Genomic DNA, 19,797 nt, shown 5'->3' with positions numbered 1-19,797 from the left:
AGGTCTGGACGAAATGAAAAAATATCCGGCGGCGAAATGAATCGCGGATTGTCCTCCCCTCCTTTCCATACATGACGCTATATCGCGAGATATCGCGAGCTATTTGTGTTATCGAGAGTATCTGCTCGTAAAGGGCGATTGATTTACAGCTCTTCTCTCGTTTAACGTCAAAAAATAGCCGAGATAGCTCCGAGAAATTTTTAACACAACGGCGAATTTTTATAATATTTTCGGGGGAGAGGGGAAATGTGAAAAACAGCTGGAGCAAGCCTCTGTGGTTAAGCTCATGACTCAACTTTTCTCGTTTCAGAATACTTGAAATTTTACGCACATATGCACACACATCACATATGTCAGTCTCTACAAAATAATTACTCCTGTAGTTATTTTTCTCCGTGTGTATTTGAAAATATTCTGCTAAAAGATCTCTTAATTTAACGCACTCTAACCACAGCACTGAATTATTTTAATTAAAAAAAAATGCTTTTGTTTTGTTTTTATCATTAAAATTGTAAAAATTTCGATCAACAATATGAGATACAATCGATATCAAGAACCACGATAACATCTTGAGCGACATATATAACAGAATTTTATTTTACTTCCCATATCAAAAGGATAGCGCCCATATTTCTTTTAAATATTAATGTCGATATTTCGTCGAGTCAATTCTGTCACAGTCTATGATCTATACGCTTCCGCTTCTAACTCTTACTTTTCATATACTTCAATAAATAAATATCCAAGTTGCATCGTTACTATATCAATATCGACACTCGGATAATACCGGGTATATAAGCGCACGTCTAGGCGCGAAGTATAGCGCCTTAATAACGACCTATACTACTTGTGCTTAACAAACATAAAAAGTATCGATAAAATTTCCCAAGTATAATCGCCGATCGTCCATTCTAACTATCTCCTAACATTAAATACCGGAGAACGAGCCCGCTTGGGAAGAGACTATATATCGCTAATACTCCTAGTATAATTCCGATAAATGTGTGCCATCTCTCTCCGGGCGCGAAATCGCGCGTTAATTACGGGCCATTCGCTTTCTCTCGCGCGGTTAACGATGGACGATGAGTACTCGACGATGCCGACGTGTCTGCCGGCTGCGCGGATTCCGCGCTCGAGCTTTCCGAGAGGGAAGCGGAACGCGGGGCGGGCGCGATTAAGCGAGAGCTAATTGAAGAGCGCGCGCATTTACCAGAGTCGCTGGTGACCACGCGCGATTAAATTCGTCGTCCGGCAATTCGTATGATCCGGCGTATTAGCTCGCGATATCGACGATGCGGTCACGACCACTTGCTCCGACATTATGGAACGCGCGTAAGCCGCTCTCTGTCTCTCTCTCTTTCGTTCTATCCTGAAAGATGTCTCGTCGCCAACGGATACCCTTCCGAAGGAACAAAGCGAGAGCGCACGTGATCGCCATAAGAGAGTAACGTCGACGAGGAGAAGTCGAACGACATCGACTGCGATCGACACCGTCGAGCCATTCTCTCTCTCTCTCGGTGTTTATTCACGAAGACGCCGTGGAAATTCTGCAGGAATACTAGTACTGCGTACAAAATCGAATCAATACTCTTCATCTCTCCTCTTTTTCCCCTCGATAAAACAATAAGCATGATCATTTTGTGTTGTTTTGCTGTTAATTTGGAAGATTCCGCATATATCAAGGAAATAATCAGAGAATGTCCAATCAACGTAGAACAAGTGGATCGTTCTCTCCGTGTGTTTTTCGAAGATGGATGAAAACAAGAATATTTTTCTCCGGCGAAATTTCTTTCCCAGTTTCAAAGTTTAATAACGAGTTGAATTCCCAGGGCCGACTTGCTTCCGCTCGCCTCTTTTCTCACGATGTAACGATGTAATCTGCATCTGCGACGCGGTGTTAACAAACGCCGGGACAGATTTCGACTAACGCGAAGCCTTATTCTCCGCGCTTCTCTCTCTGTCACGCCGAAATCCCGAGGTCAGAAGAGCAAAAGGGGTCCTTGCGGCTTGATACACGAATAAAGTTCTTCTCCTGTTGTCGAGCGACATTACGAAACTCCATAAAGCAGATTTAGACTCCGCTATCCCGACAGAGAGACAAAAAGGTTCCTCTCTCGCGGAATGACGAGAGAATATCAAGCTGCAGCGCACAGCGTCTCTCTGATTCTTTGAGGTTTGAAAATTAGTTTAATTCAAGATTCATGAAACACGTTCGCCGATCCGTATTGTCGCGGTACCAGTCTTCTTCTTCCCCTCGTCTTACCAATTTTAAGCAGGAAAATCTTCGTGAAATAATTGTCGCGAATGTGCGAGGAGGATTCCGAGTTACGGTTTCGCGCGAGAAAGTTTTTAATGGAGCGCCGAGATGAGAGATAGTATCTACGCGATCAAACTAAATTAAATCATCAGGGAGATCATCAGGAGGGGGGGAGGGGGAGGGACTCGATACAGAGAGCACTCTGTATTTTTATATAATATTATATTACAAAGCGCCGCCGAAAAGACCCGATAATCATTATGTTTTTATATAACACGAAATTGCTACATCTCACTTATACCTAACCCGTGATTTCAATAAGTTGACTTCATTCACCTCGTACACAGTCACTGTGTTTCATCATCCTATATCTTCTCATGATCGTCATTTAAAAAAAAGCGCCGGTATTATTAGACATAATTTACCTTTGTCAGAACCTATTAAAGTAATCTTCGGAAAAAAAAAAATTTGCCAAAAATATAATCTCACAATTCACAAGTGCATAATTTACGAGCGCGAGAATAAAGTAATAGTTTTTGCACAAATTGAGGTCTTTTTGATTTAACATTACAAAACGTGTAATTAAAGAGGAAAGCAAAAAAAGGAACAATAAAAACTTTAGTATATATAATATACTAAATGCGCTAAATATATATATATATTAATGTATTAATTTTATCTTTCAAGTATATCAAATTTTATATAATATTTAACTATGCATGTTAATTTGATTCGCCTAAATACCTTGTATAAAACTTATGTATCCTTAACTAGCGGTAAATTTGGAAGATATATGTAAGCGCGTTTCTCTGCCACGAACACGAGCAAACAAACGAACATTCGTTCCGAGGGATAAACCGCTGGGGAATTGTGGTATACAAGATCGAGGAATTAACAGGAATTAGCTTGGCATTAAGTATTATCCCCACTGATGGTATCAAAATTAATAAATTATATAATACTATAACTCCATCAATATTAATTTCTATACTTATATTCGCTAATTTTTGTCTAATGGTTTACTCGCTATTTTTTAAATTCTCGCTTTGAAAAAAAAAACACAATTAAATATATAATAAAAGTCCAGAAAATATATAGAGCGAATATTATTATAATATATTATCGTGTTAGAGAGAGAGAATGCGTTAAATATATTTTTACTTATTCTTTACTTTTTACTTATTACTTTTTACTTATACACAGTTGGAAAATTTGTGTTTTCTTGTTAAAAACGGTCCCCGTTAAAATTTTTGTGTTAAATATTTAACACATTCATGTGTTAATTTAACATATTGCTGTTATGTTAATTGGACTCAAATGTTAAATTATTAAAACAACTAAAAAAAAGTGTAAAAATAACACAATGTATATCTATTTTTAATTTTACACAATAAATATGTTCCGTATTATTAGTGACAAGATTTATCTGTTAAAATTTACAGAAAAAAAATGTTAATTTTACTTTATAATATAAGTGGAGATGATAAAATGTAAAATTAACAATTTTTTAAGTTAATTTTTACATTAAAACTATGTTAATTTAACACAAAATTTATTTTAAGTTTACTTGAAGTTTGCATTTATTTTATGTTAAAATATTAACACAATATTCGTGACATCATTTAACATATCCGTATTATGTTAAATTAACACAAAAATTTCTGTGGACCGTTTGGGACAGGTGATATTTGTTAAATTTAACACAAATTTTTCAACTGTGTACGTTATTATACTATATAAGTATTATTAGCTAACCGCTCTCATCGATATAATAAAATTGCATAATGGAATTGCACAAACAATTTCATCAGCGCTTTCATCTTTTTAGCTCGTTCATTATCTGATGCTCACATTGTGCAAGCGCATCTTAGAGAAGATGATGTGCTTCATAAAGAGATGACTCTTATTCGAGCACAGAGTACGCGCGCGGGATTGTCGTTTTTGTCGAGACTAGGAGAGAACGAAGAACATAGGGGACTCCCACGTTCGCGAAGTTAATCCAAGTCTCATCGCGACTTCATTTGCAACGCGCCGGGACGGTAGTTGAATTATTATCGTTATCTCGAAAACAGCGGCGGAGTAGTACTGCTTTGTGCAAAACTGAAAATCAGCGTTCGCGATTTTCCCCGGGAAAAGAGAGAGAGAGAGAGAGAGAGAAATGCGCGCGATAACAATAATACTACCTACATTACGTTATATTATCTTTCGAAACGGTATACGTGCAAAATGTTCAATTCGGAGAGAGTCAAAGCGTATTGTACGATATCGTGCAATTATTATTAGAGAAATACCCGGAATTAATTATAACACACGCGTGCACGATAATATCGGTAATTCGATTCACGTGAATAGAAACTAATTTCTTCACAATCATGCGCGAATTCTTCCTACCAAATATCGGAATTGTAATATAATTATTTTATTATGAGCGATTAAGAATTCTTTTGAAATTATTACGCAACAGATTTCTATAAATAGATAGATATCTCTAATAATTGCATCCGTTCACGCAATGCTACGATATTCTCAGTTTTATCATATGATTAAATTACATGAAACGTGAGTATTTGATCATTTTATTATACCTATATTTAACGCTGAGCATGGTTGTCAAGAGTTCAAGAATTTTAGTAAATATATATTTTATATGATTGATGGTACACGTAAAGCTGGATCAGATTGCTGAGCATAGTATATATTCAACATAGCAATTAAATTCTATACTAACGCGTCTACTAAATTGTACGTTTTAAGCGCGATAATATATTGCATATGCCGTATGTAAAATTGATCCAAAAATCCAAGTCAAGAGATATTCTGTAACTTCGAATCACAAACAGACGCTATATTGATAAATGATATCTTGGAACGAAAACAAATGTCATCGTATTGTGTGTATGTGTGTGCCGAATGATATGTATGTATATGTATGTAATTTGTTTTCTTCTGCTTGCAAGATGCAATATCAGTCGTTCCAAGATACTGATATACCAGGTGTTCCACAGTATATATATGTATATACAGTCGTAATAAGGTTACATCTTTCGATATACGAGTTTAGAAACAGATCTTTCCAATAGAAAGATTTATACAAATTGCTGAAGAATTAAAACAGACAACTTCTATCTATCTGATCTATTTTTAAATTAATGTTAAAAATCACCAGAAATTATCCTAAATAGATTAACAATTTAATTAGTATGAATAGATAAGAAAAACGTATAAATCAACTTCAAGTCGAAGTCAACAGAAATATCACACCTCGTTGCTTTTCTACACTTTTCTTTTTTTTTTTTACCGGATACCCCGTGCATTCTGTGCAAACAAAGCTCGACATCATCGTTCAGTGCCTAAATATAGTTGAAGCACGAAACGAACACCCACACATATACAACATCGACCTCGCGCGTCACAGTCACACACGAGGCGTTTTCGCGTGCGCTTTCGCGGACGTTCGCAACGCAACTGCGGCAGCGGAACATCCGGCCCGGCGCTGCAACGTGCACCGCGCGCGCCCGTCTCCGTCCTCTATGTCTCTCTCTAGGTGTGTACCTCCGCAGCAGCGGGCGAGAAACATCGCGGAGACGCGCGCCGCAGATGCGTCCCCAATTTCACCGCGGAGAAAAACTTGACGTTGCCCCCTTACGATCATCCAAGGCACGCGCGTTCGATTCGAAATGCAGATTGCCGTAGTAGACGTCGGTCGTGCCGTGAAAACTTCGCGCGTCATCTCCGAGAGAAAAAAAAAATATCGAAAACACAATGGCGCGACGAGGAATGAGGAAAGAATGGGGGGGGGACTCACGAAAAATTTGCGAAGAAAAATCCCTGTGTCCCCTGTTGGAGAGAGAATTTCGCGCGTAATGTCAAACGTGATTTTTGCCGATGAAATTTTCAATATCGCGCATTTCCCTCTCGCCCTCTCGGGAAAAAGTTTCCGTTTAATTAACATTTTTGCCCCGAACGGATGTAATTAAATACAACTCGGAGCGATAATTTTCGGAGTAACTCGATAATATATTTTCGACTCGCGTATATAGCATCGAAATATTCCTCCGACAAGCAGATGAAATTTCAATTATAATTATTATCAATATTTTTAATTGGACCCTTTCATCGATACACAAAAAACTATTTCGAAAAATGTTATTGGTCGCTTCGAAACGTTTCGAAACACACGCGATACAGTTATATTTAACAATTTTTGAGAATATTGTAAATTCGATATACTATAAAGTATATCGAGCAAATTTTTAATCATTTTATCATCTGTTTATTCTTTGTGTGAAAGAGTACAAACAAAAAATTGATGCAAACGAAACTAAATAAAGTTAAACACTGAAAATTTAATTCTTTTTTCAAGTCTACGTTAAATCAAACACGGTAGATATGCGTACGGTGATATAATTCGTTAAAATAAGGAATAATAAAGATAACGCGAAATAATTTTTCACGAATGTATCACGAAAGTGCTCGAAAATTTGTTGGCGAGTGTAAATAATCACTCTGCATAACGTGATGCATTATCGCCCGGTATGCTATGGTTGTTATTGTTGCCGGAAAGTGTAGACGAAGGAGATGCGACCTCTCGTGATTTCAGTTGTAGCCGACGACGATTTTTCCATCCATTTTCGTCGCCCTCCCTCCCTCCCCCTCTCCGAAATCGTGAAATACTGCGGGCTGATGGATTTCGAAGAAAACAGAGAAAATATACGATTTCCAAGAGAAGTCCTGTCGCGACGACAGAAATGTCGGCGCGGAACGTGGATATAATGTCGCGCGCGATTTCAACTGAAAGCCAATTACGCGAAACGGGTTAGGCAAAATAATTCAGACCGGGTAATTCGACCTTCCGCTCGGTAAAAGTCATTTTGTCCAAAGTTTCTTCTTGAACTTTCGGCTGAATCCTCAGTGCTTTTAATTGATCCAAGTTCTGGGGTACTCTCTTGTGCTCTGACTATCCCCAGCTTTTAATTGACATAAATTTGAGAATACGTATCATAAAGTGAGATACTTGTGCGGTTTTCAAAAAATTGGTTCTCGTAATATTGTTTCAAAATGATAATTAATAGAGATATGAGGATTTAAATAAAAAACGAGACATACTCGATACGACTGATTATCCTATGCAATATCATCGCTATTTCACTCGCACTTGAATATCTAGGATATTAATATTTTCTTTTCGTGCTTTCTTTTCTTTTCAACTGATCGCGCGTAGTAGCTGCCCGTGTTGACAGAAACCTTCATTTTTACTATGATAACATTGTACAATAACAGCGTATATGAAAGTTTTAATGAAAGATAAGCTTTACTGTCCCCTTCTTTCTCAGAGCGAATATTAGATTAACAACGCAAACAAACATATTTGTTTATAGAGAGTAAATATTTATTAAAATTAATAAAAAATAATTTTAGTGTAAAATAATATATAACTTAAATATAATATAAATAATAATTTAACATAAGAGAAGACAACTTTAACTCAAATAACTTTTAGCTCCTAAGTTTCGAGATATAAAAAGAATTTAAAATTTGAGTACAAAATTTAAGTACAACTACAAAAATTAAACATAAAATCTCTTATGCTGAATAAAAAAAAACCCATTTAATTATAATTATATATATGTATATATTTGTTTTAAATTTTAATTATTTTTATACATTATCATTATTTTGTATCGTATTTTTTATGAAAATTATTTTAAGAAGAAACTTTCGTACATGCTTATACATTTTAATTCTTTCCTGGCATAACACGTATATATGTATATAATATATAATTAATTAATTCACAGTGCAGTACAATGCAAGTATAAGCGCTGTAATAACGCCACGTTAAGAAACTAAAGAAAGTTTAGCACGCATATTACCATTTTGCGCGTTTAACGTTCTAAATGTATTCACCAAATAATTTTACGCACTCTTTCGTTGCGCTTTACACACTTCTTTCTTACGTGTTTTTATATACGTTTTTATCAAAAGTGATCAAACGAGAGCATATGAATTCGAAGGACCGGCAACCGTATAATCGACGAGACGAGTCTCGCACGCTTTATTACGACTGTGTATTCGCGGATCAGGGGAAACCATGGGTGGAGAAGAACGTGTATTATTGTCGCATTCGCGACGCCGAGCTAATCCGCGAATGTGTTCGTATTGTGAAAAAGCAGTGCATCACTTCGGATAATAAGCAGATTGGAGCGGGACGCGGGAACGGAGGAAGAAGAAGCTGTGTGTATTATGCGCGGATTTAAACCCTTGTGGTGGCATAAAAGAAGGGTCTTTTTCAGTATTATTTTCCACTGTATTATTTTCTTTTTTCGCGATATTCCCTCGATACTCTCCTTTGAGATTAAATTTCCTTTCCTTTTTCTCTCTCGCTCTTTCTCTTGGAGAAATAAGATTATTTTTTCGACAATATACTCGATCGAAATATTATATTACCAAAACTAGTTAATCTTGTGCCATTCGAATTTTTACAAATCTTTATTTCGAAGCTATGCATTCAAGAAAGTGCGCTGCATTGTAAGATATCGCAAGAAATCGAACAGTTGTATAAGCGTAATGGATATCTCGATGGTGTTCTCGATAATTAATAAATATATTTTACCTCTATATAAGTTTCATATTTTTATATTTTTATACTGAATTTTATTTTTATATATATTACTTAATTGTTTACATTTATATCTGCTTCAAAAATATTACGCTGTATAAAATAAAGCTATCTTGTCGACAGGATAATTATTTTTCTGACGTCAACATGTTTGGTACAAAGCACAATAGAATTATTTCATTTTTAATTTTTAATTTAAATATTCGCTTAATCATATACGTATATGATCTCGCGAATAAACACACATTATCAAGTCTGTAAACTGGTAAATATACATATATCTTTATATAGCTGTTTTTGAAAATTAGCACACCAAGGATTTATATATCGTTTTTAATTAAATATGATGGAAAAATGATTCGCTTCGATTGAAGTGAGATATATTATTTCGGTACAAAGGTAACAAAATGTTATGCCACGAATGCGTTAAATATATCGAATAACGAAAATAGCCGTATTATTCTTGAACTTGACAAAACGATATCCACGTCATCGGTGGCAATCAATTTTAATTGCTGTCCATTAAAGGGAGGGGAAAAAGCATCGAACTCGTGACATTAGATGTTGCTAAATCCATCGTCGCTTTAAATTAAAATAGTCCAATAAATATTTATATCTTTAAGCACATATATATACATATATATTATCTTTCACATATATAGTATTATAACACAGGGAATATATCTTTCTTGGTAAATGAAAGTAGATAGAACCGCAACACGATATTTCTCATATAAGTGTTACGTAGAAAGAAAATAACTTTTGATCTGAGCACCGCACTCTCGACGTAAAAGCACTCGTTCACTCTAATTCTTTCCTCTCCCTCTCTCTCTCTCTCTCTCTCTCTCTTCCGTGAGATATATTCCGCAGAAGATAAATTATCCCGCGTGTCTCGGACAGAAACGTATAAAAAAAGGGGTATAATTTCTTGTAATTTTTCCAACAATTTTTCTCGCCGAAAATTTTGCGCGTCCTGCGTACATGCAAATTCATCAATTTCTTTTTTTCTTCTTTAGCGCGACGCTAAAGAGATTATATAATATAAAGGGTCTCGCAAACGCGAAACGCCGGAAATTACCCGAGCAACACCTGCTACGGGACTCAAGCGGGACTCTAATGAAAGTTTACAAAAAGAAGAGAAGTATTCTTGCGGCGTATTTTAGTTAATTAAGAATGGCTCGGGCCCCTCCTTCCCTCCCTATCTCTCTCTCTCTCTCTCTCTCTCTCTCTCTCTCTCTCTCTCTCTCTCTCTCTCTCTCTCTCTCTCTCTCTCGTTCCCATCTTCTTCTTCTTCTTTGCGCGCAAACCCATTTATTCTTTCCGCGTTCTCCATTCAGTGACCAGTCATTTCGGTGCATAGCCGACGTGTGGACGCGCGTGATAATAATAACGGCAGAGTAATATGAACGATGGTGCCGGACGCGATTGATTTACGAGGAGATAATTCAACGGAGGACTCGCAAAATAAGAGGGCGGCTTGTTGGATCGAGGCGAGCCAAAGTAAGGTGAAGAAGTGGTTCTCCTTCTTTGTCTCTCGCTCTTTCAACGCGAGCTGCGGAAGAACGAAGATAATAACTTTGGGATGATCGCGTTCCAGTTTCTACGATTTTATTTTTATCCCACACATTTCGACTTTCTGCGAGCTTTAACCGCATAAAATTATTGTGTTATTAAATACGCTTCGTAGATACAATGTGTACGATATGACAGTCGAAGAAGTTCATAGTGCTGGCGCATTATTAACTCTCCTTTAGATTAACATTATGACTTCGGTTATCTCTCCCTCGGAACATTTCTCGGAGAAGGATTAAATACATCGAAACAATTATGCCGGGGCTTTTACTACTTTCTATTTACGTTCTCCGCTGTCACTGCTTCTTATTCTAATCCTGCCTGCGCGAAGAGGGAACAGTAAAACAGAATGGAGTTCGCTCTCAACGCTTAACGACGTTTAAAGCTAAGTGCCACGTAATTTGGCCATAATAAAGACTTTAAATCCCGCGAGATCTTTGTCTGCTTCTCGCAAAAAGGTAATATAAACGACGATATGAGAGCACTGAGAGTTTCACATTTTACGTACATTATTTTCGTAAAATATGTCCCATGTAATTATTGTTGTTAAATTTCATTCCGCATTTAGCTGTAAAATATTATTTTGATTAGGTTATTTCAAACCTATCGTGTTATATTTTTAAGTAAGAAGTCATAATAAACGCGTGTTATCCTTCTTCAAACAAAAATCATTTTAAGAAATGAAGGGATCACCGGCCTTTTTCGAGATCGAATAAAAATCGCCTTACTTCCAATCATCGCGCGAGCATGCCAAACATTTTAATAATTATCCGATGTCGAATAAATGCACCGGCAGACATTACTGACGAATTGAAATTATCGACTAATGTACGACACAAACTCATCAATAAATTGTCGCGAACAAAGGGACCATCGACAACGCCCCCTCCCATCCATCGATGTAAAATATCGGTGCAGCAAAAGCGCTATTGAACGGCTGGGAATGGTCAAAACTCCGGTCTCGTTTTTTCCTGTTAGTTTCGGTAATAAACCACGATCCGGTTTCGATGGCGTTAGAATCATCTTTCTTGAATTATCGTTATAATATATCAGGTGTGCCGCGAGAGGATTCGACAGGATTATATAGCATGTGTTTCTCGCAAATAATATCATATATCAAACCGTTTATTGCTCTTTGCTTTAAAATATGTATAGAGCAAATTAAATAAATTATTTACAAAATATCCGGGTATTTGATATTTATTCTAGATTAAACAAATACTCCATTCCCCAATTAATTTTATACCCCACTCCCCACTGTTAGGGAGAGAAAACTTTATGCGATTTTGCAGAAACACATGTAATGCGCGATTTATTGTATCTCTAAACGGAAGAAAAGGCTATTTATTCATTAGAATTCGCGAATCTGTTATTTATATGTATACATTCACATATATATCTTTGAATATACAGGGTGTCCGGTAATAGTCACGCCAACCGTCGTGTGCAGATTCCTGGGATCATTTGGAGACGATTTTTCCTCAGCGAAAATGTCGAGGGAGGTCATTATTTTTTGCATGTTTTCAATTTTTGCCATCATGTATCTTTGTAACTAAGCCTTAAATTAAAATTCTATTAAAGTAAACTCTACCTAAAATTAACTGAAGAATGTGAATTTATTATTATTTTATTTCCACAAGGCTTAGTTTGCGAAAAACCCTTTATTTTCAATCGCTTATAACTCGAAAATTATTGGTGTCTCGACATTTTTGCTGAGGAAAAATCGTTTCCAAATGATCCCAGGAATCTGCACACGACGGTTGGCGTGACTATTACCGGACACCCTGTATATCAAAGCACCGTATTTTCTTATTCGTTTGAGAAAACACACTGTATGTTGAGAAAATCTGTTCGATCCATTGAACTCTCCTCCCCCCCTTCACCAAGTACGGCGTGAAATATACGAGCAGACGAGAGAGGAGCGAAAAAAACTAAAAAGACTCGTTCCACTAAATGATCACTGTTTTTCTCCCCGATTCGCTGAATCGCTGTCATATTTCGTGCGATCATCCTCGTTAGATTTATCCGAGTGCCCATTTCGCTGTCGAAGTCGCTCCTTAAGAAATCGAACGAGATCTTAGTAAGGCAAAAGCGTTGCGGTTATGCATTGATGGAAAGAAACGCTGTATATATGTATGTATGTATGTATGCGATCATCCCATCCCTCCCTTTCGATGCCACACGAGAGTGGCTTTAAATCGCCTTTCGGTTCTTTCGATCATTTTTCCCCCTGTCTGGGACACGATGCACTTTATTCTTTCTCTCTTTTTTTATGTCTTTCTCTCTTTCTCTTCAATTTGATACGATATGCATAATCGAGGCTACTCATGCCTAGGGTGTTCAAATTATTAAGAGTCTTTGTAAATGTAAAAAACAGATATCGTTGATATCAATAAATATCAGAGAATAGAATTCAGATGTTATTATATTGAGCAGAAGAAAAAAAAATCTTTTATCTTTCAATAAAGTAGTAATACACATTTGATATATAGATTTTTCGTGTGTGTGTGTTTTTTGTAAGAACCGATAATATATAACATAATAATGTATAACAACTACGCTTTTAATTTTATACGGCTATACAATATTAATACGGACATTAGATTTAATATTTAATTTGATTTAAATTTATTTAAATGGTTTACTCTTTAAATTTAATTCAAATTTATGCGCGAATTGACTTTAAAATAAAATGAAACGCTTAATATTTGATTTTATATGCATTATTATCATCGATTATTATTAACGTGACATACTTTTTTTTATCTGAAATGTTTTCGACCGAATTTTAAAGATATATATACGTAAGCGCGGACAGGCGAGTGCTTCTCTGATACTCAGCCATGATACGTGCCAATTTGTCGAACGAAATGATATTATCTCTAGCAACGAAGCATCGCGTGCGTTGGTGAGAGGAACGCCGTTGATTCGCGTTCACGTTTCCGTTTACGGATTTCTCCGACCGTTGCTGATTCAATTTCTGCGAGGTCTGATATGCCCTGTATAACGTTTTGCACGTGTGTGTGTACATATCGAATTGTGGTGCGATGGCGACAGTAAGCTGTCAAACGAAATTGCTTCCGGAACGTCGAACTGCCATTGCGAAGATTTGTCTTGCAGAAAGATGAATATGATTTTTTTTTCATGAACAGTAAAGTGACAGAAGGTCGCAAAGATTTTCGCGGGGAAACACGTGTTCGCGTATTTCCAAATATCTTTTTAGAAAGAAAAACAATCTTTAAGACTTTCGAGGATATACCTTAATTATACAATATATATCTTTTATGAATAAAGAACAAGTAATGTGTGAATAGTGAGAGTAGTAGAGATAAGTGAGAGAAAATAAATAAATCTAGAATTTTTTTCTAGAGCAATATGTAAAATTTTTAAAATCTACACTATTCTTTACGCTAACGAGCTTTTATTTCAATTAATAAATAATATTTCTCGATGTATTCGTTAAAATTTCAATAAAATTGCCTTTAGTAATCTTTTATGCGTTATTGCGTTCTTTCTGAATAATGCAAAATACTTGAAAGGAAGTATTATAGCGCAGTATCTATGCAATACCGATGATTGTTAACGTTTCCTTAACTTTTTATTGCGAGTACTGCTACTTTCTGCTTTCGCCGAGACATTTAAATAACGACGCACGAGCGGACAAGAGGTAAAGCCCGTCATCTTGTATACGTCAAACAGCGAAATTTAACAAAACGGGGAGAACGAAGGAAAGGCGAAGGGGGAAGGGAGGGCAAGAAGGAAAAGGGGTACGAACATGGTACGTGAAAGAGACGTGGTAACGATAGCAATCTCAAAAATGTCGATCATACGCGACACGCGCACCGTATCGGCAACGTATACCTCGATTGACAGAAAACAGCTGATCGATCGAATTTCAGTCTCTCGTGCGAAATTACGAAACTCTTTTCTTTTCCCCGACATACAAGCAGTCTATATCCGACGTCTGCTAGATATTTCCACCGATAACAGCGTCCAGCGTCGAGAGAACGAGAGGATGAAGGGTAAAGCGGGAAAGCGCGAGAGAAATTAACGCTGTACGCGAAAAGCGGGCTTTCCCTCTCTCGCATGTGCCTGATGCTGCATCGCTCCCGCGCGCTCTAAAAAATATAATATACGCTGTCCGTCGTAATGGAGACCGACCGGATAGGGGTCCTAACGCGACATCGATTAGTATCCATTAAGCCCTCGCACACGACATATCGACGCCCGTGTATGCGCGCGGCATAACGAGAGAGAGGTTGTCATGGTTTCTGCGCTGGATGCTGGTCAATATATCAGATATTGAGACCGGTGAGCTGATGATTTCGGTGAGCTGCCCGATTTCGATACCGCGAGCCACGCGAAAATCCGATTTTTATATTCGCTTTACATACGCGCGACGTAAGATATCTGTGCTCTATTACAGTTTATATAGCGCGTTGAATTTACCATGGGATATGCCAAAGCTATCCTTTGAATTTTTAGCGTTGATCGAGAGGAGAAAATACGCTCGAACTATGCGCTTTAATTTTTTCGAGATATCTATATACCTATACAATACATTTCTCATTGATATATAATTATGTCGAAAAAATAGAATTAGAGAATGAATAGAATTCTTTAAAAAAATGTTTAATTGACAGTATAATACTACGTTCTTTTTTTTAAATATATTATATATAATTTTTTAAATAAATAATTATATATGACTAAAGTGATGCAACAATTAATGAGTTGATTAATCATTCATTGTATTTATTTCGCATATGCGTAAAATTCGCAATGAGCTGTTATTTAATTGTGTCGACATAACAAATAATTCGAATCGTAAATTCGCGAAAACGAGGCACATTATTCGATAAAAAAATTTTTTTACAAATCGTTTCTTTAAAGGAATCGAAATCGGTCACGGATTATTTTGACGACCCAACCTTTGAGAGATTATATTATAATATTGCGGCAATAGCATGTGCAGCTGCACCGTAAGGAAAACATGATTGCGAAAGCTTTTAGGAAAATCCATTTTTTTTTTTTTTAAAGATAAATAATATTTTATATTTTTAAATAATTGTGTTTTAATAATTGTGTAGCACAGTAAAAAATAACAATCAGACAAATAATGAATACAAAAAAGGATAAATTTTCTGGTACGTTTTGTTAAGTAAAAAAATTAATAAAACTTGATATTTATAAAAATGTATTGTTGCAATTTTCACAAGCCGATAATAACGTAAACAGATAAATGTTATAAGAGTGTAATATATATGTATATATAACATATATAATAAATAATTGAATATATCTGCCGTAAAAAAATGTAATCAATAATTGTTGGCACAAAAATAAATAAAGTTGTGTATATTTATGTATAATTTCAGTTTGTGTTATTTCGATTATTCGTTTAATGTTGATGTTCAAGAGTTTTCCCGATATCGGTAATTTATGCTAGTTTCTAGCGGTCAAGCGTACGTTTCCGTTCTACAAGCTTAAAGTTAACCGCAACACACGGCGAAGCAGATTAATTACTCGAAGAAGATTATCACAAATAGATACACACACCCACCCACCCACCCACCCATATACACACACGTATACACATATACTGTGATGGTATTTTGTCTTTTCGATTCGCCACCGATCAACTTTGTCACGGAGTAGATTTTGATGACCGAATAACGGCGTCGTCCGGTCTGGGTGCACACGTAAAGAAAAGCTTTCTTTGATTTATGATAACGCTGACAGGTTGACTGATTCATAAATCACGCGTGACATGACACTGATAGAATGCGAAGAGGAGATTGGGCGAAACTTCTTCGTGAATGTCGTGCACCGACGGCTGCATGCTTTCAAAATGCAGCAAGGCCAGACATGCTTACTAATGAAACGAAACTGTGCAAACCCCAATATTACTGATCTATCGCATTATTTATTGTTAATCGGAAAAGGCGAATCTTAAACAAATGAATTTAAACATTTTCAGACAACTTTAATTATTTTAATTATGTATATATTTTTTTTTATTTTATATATATATATATATATAATTAAAATTCAAAAAGCGCTGTAATTGTATTGAATCTATTTTTGTACTATTGCTTCTATGAAACAATATACGCACATATGCGTCAGCAGCATAGTTTATATAATAATGCATATTATAAAAGTTTCTTTTGCATCAGCTTCATAATTAGACGAACAATATTTTCCTATAATTGTTAAACAATTTTATTCCTAAAAAATGCAATTTCGTTAATAGAATGTTAATTATAAAATATGATCTGAATATAGAGAATTGTCTTCAACAATTAAAGCAAAATTTTCATCAGAAATTAAAAATCCAGTTTCAACGCGATTTTAATCGAAATATCCCATTATAAAAATTAAATTTGCACATACAACAAATTGTTGTGAAAAATTTGGACTAATAAATAGTATTACTATTTCTTTAAATTAAATATCTCTTCATTTTTATATAGGAAGAGAGAATGAGAAAGATGATGCATATTTGTCTCCCTCGTGATGTTTACGATTTTTCGCAGTCTGTTATCTGTCGTATAAAAGTCAAAAGTATTGGAAGATTATATGTCATCGACGACGAATTTTTCCGAGGGATTAATTCCGAGCGTCTAGCGTGTTACGACGGTGACAACAATTTTCACGGAAGGAACACTTTTTTTTTTATGGAACTTTTAGCGGCAGAGCGTCGTTACCGCGCAAAGCCGGCAGCAAGTGAACGTAATCGCGCGAGACGTGTTATCACTCGCAAATACGGGCTGGTCCCGGCCTCGGCGCCGATCCATCACACGTGATTGATGGAAAAGCGAAACCGTTAAACGCGCCAAATTACTTGGTTAATCGAGCAAAATGCAACGCGCCCGCGCGCGCGCAACGAATGACAAATGAGAGGCCCATCGGATATCGACGTTTCCGTTGGGACCGAGCCGCGAATCCACACGCTGCCCGAAAATCGCGTTACAAGTTTATCCGATACGCGTTAATCGGACCCTGATGCTGAAACGAGCGAGCTCCGATTTTCAGGTTGCGCGATAGAAGACTTTTCGAGCGTAATTAACGATGGTTTGGCAAAAGATGGACGTTTGACGGATCGACAAGTGACCGACAATTAATTTATTATTATTCGTCGGTGAAGCAATTCGTTCGGTCGCGTTTCGCTTTACTTAGCGACGAGCTAAGTTTAATTTACACAAGAATTATATCAATCGAATTTTACGATAAGCGCGAAAGATATCGAAGTGTTATCTTTAAAAGTGCTAAGCATGCACACACAAATATATTTAGTAAAAATTTCCTGGAATCTGACAGGCACGAATATATTCTGGAGCTTATCTTTAATTATCTTTCGTTATTTTTAGACATCATTCAATTTCTGCAAATAATAAAAATTTATTTAGTAAAATTATTAGTATATATTGTATATAGTAAAGAAAAACGAAGAAATGTATTAAAAATAATTTATACATTAGTTTTCAATTCTATATAAGGAATATTTTTCAACAAAAAAAAATAGAATTATATCTAAAACTGTTGGAAATTGTGAAAAAATATCAAAGATTAGACTATATATAAATGTGCTATTAATTACATTGTTTTATATCTTATAATATTTATAATTAAATTTAATAAGTTCAAGGGAAAAAAAAGTTTCACACGTATACAAAATCGCCATAGAAGGCTATTTTTTAAGACCTTGCGCCAATTGGTATAATTACCAATCAAGCATGAAAGAAATTCATTACGTGAACAAGTAAACTACCTGTTAAATTCTCTTAGGCCGGTATTCATAGTCGGTTCTTATATTTAAGAATGTCTTAAGTACAATCTTAAGATGTGATTAACCAATCACAGAGCCGTATTTGCATCTTAAGACATTACTTAAGACGGTCTTGAAATAAGAACGGACTATGAATACCGGCCTTAGATTTCGAACGACAGCTAAATTTCGTAAACTGATGCAAGCTCTCGACGTAATAAAATCGGTACTGTACATTCATACGAAAATATTTATATATGCTCGCCATGTTCGTCATGCTCGGTATTAAGTGCAGAAAAAAAACATGAATACGTGTGGCGAGGTAGCTTCTATAAATATTTACGGAAAAACGGGAATTTGTCCGACCTATGGTCCCGCGCTGGTCCGACGTTTTTATCATGCGAAGGAGGCCCGAATCTATGCATGCGAGTGCATCGAGTACATTCGTCTCTCCCTTCGTGATCGGAATTAATTTCATTCCGGCGTTCTCGATGGGGAACGACCGCAGAGAGGGAGGGAGGGAGAGTCTTTGGACTTTTCAACATTTCTATGTTTCAACTCGGTCGCGAGGGAAAGCAGAGACGACGAAGTAACGCGACGCAACGCGTAAGGTTCGAAGTCGTATTGCGAAATGGCGAAAACGGCGAAATAACCGTAGAGGAAATATCCGCGAAGGGTCGAAGGGGGAGGAGGGTAGTTCCGCAAGTGCGCTGACGATATTCAATGGAAATTCTACCCCGTGCTCAAGACTAATGGCGCAGCAAATGTCTGGTCGGCAGCGGTGCTTTAATATCGAACCCACCATCCGGATGGTGACAGTGGGGTTAGAGTAACGGCATCGCACGTTTTCCAAGTCGGATTGGAGAAAAGGAAACGAAAGAAAATAAAATGAAAAGGAAAAAGATATATCGAATTTATCATCTCTGTTGTTTACGTCAGTAAATTATTACGCCAATTGCAGCCTTCAAATTTTACTTTCTTTAGAGTGGTTCTACAATGAGTGTCGTAACTCGTTGTCGTTGTCGTATAAGCAGTCGGGAACATGCGATGGTCCAATGAGAGAATTTCTTTTTCGTCTCTCATTGGACCATCGCATGTTTCCGACTGCTTACGACAATGACAACGACTTACGACATTCATTATAGAACCACCGCTTAGCACGCGCATATTTTGTCGCCCGTTAATAACACAATCACGAGGGGAGATAAGAGATGAAGCGGAAAATAGAGATCAAAGTTGTCTAATTGTAAAATATAAAAATGAAAGAATATATCGAAGACCCGTCAAGTTTCTTCGCAGAGAAAAAAGGACTTGAAAGTTAGTTTTACGTGACCGATTACGGACACTGCCGTGAAAAAAAATGCGAAATAAAGTTGAAGTACAATAAATTGCAAAAAAAAAAGTTTCAACATGTTTGTTTTCATTCCTTCACAAGCACGTTTCAAATAAATATATTTTCTCTATGTATACAGATACATGTTTTTTATATATCTAAAGATATCTTTCACACAAAAGTTTAAATATTTAAATATTTTTAATACTAGATATATTTAAAAAATCATTAAAATAGCTTTTAAT

The 19,797-nt window shown here is 36.2% G+C and overlaps 1 protein-coding gene across 4 annotated transcripts in view; it reads right to left on the bottom strand.

Moving 5' to 3' along the window:
* LOC145935772 (uncharacterized) overlaps positions 1–19,797 on the bottom strand; it is a 142,313-nt gene that overhangs the window by 33,180 nt on the left and 89,336 nt on the right. The window contains exon 1 of one of the 4 annotated variants that reach the window (XM_083037356.1): positions 5,519–5,727. The exons of 2 other annotated variants lie outside the window; for them this stretch is intronic. The gene's annotated coding sequence lies outside the window, so the exon portion shown is untranslated. Of the gene's footprint in view, positions 1–5,518; positions 5,728–19,797 lie in introns of those variants that run through there. One more of the 4 variants, XM_083037357.1, reaches the window with a different exon arrangement.

The sequence above is a fragment of the Prenolepis imparis genome, unplaced genomic scaffold (assembly GCF_030444845.1).
Source record: "Prenolepis imparis isolate NDT839.2.m4 unplaced genomic scaffold, iyPreImpa1.0 SCAF_5, whole genome shotgun sequence".
NCBI classification, from domain to species: domain Eukaryota; kingdom Metazoa; phylum Arthropoda; class Insecta; order Hymenoptera; family Formicidae; genus Prenolepis; species Prenolepis imparis.
Note: the sequence above shows the minus strand (reverse complement) of the source record. Positions and strands in the feature narration are given on the sequence as shown.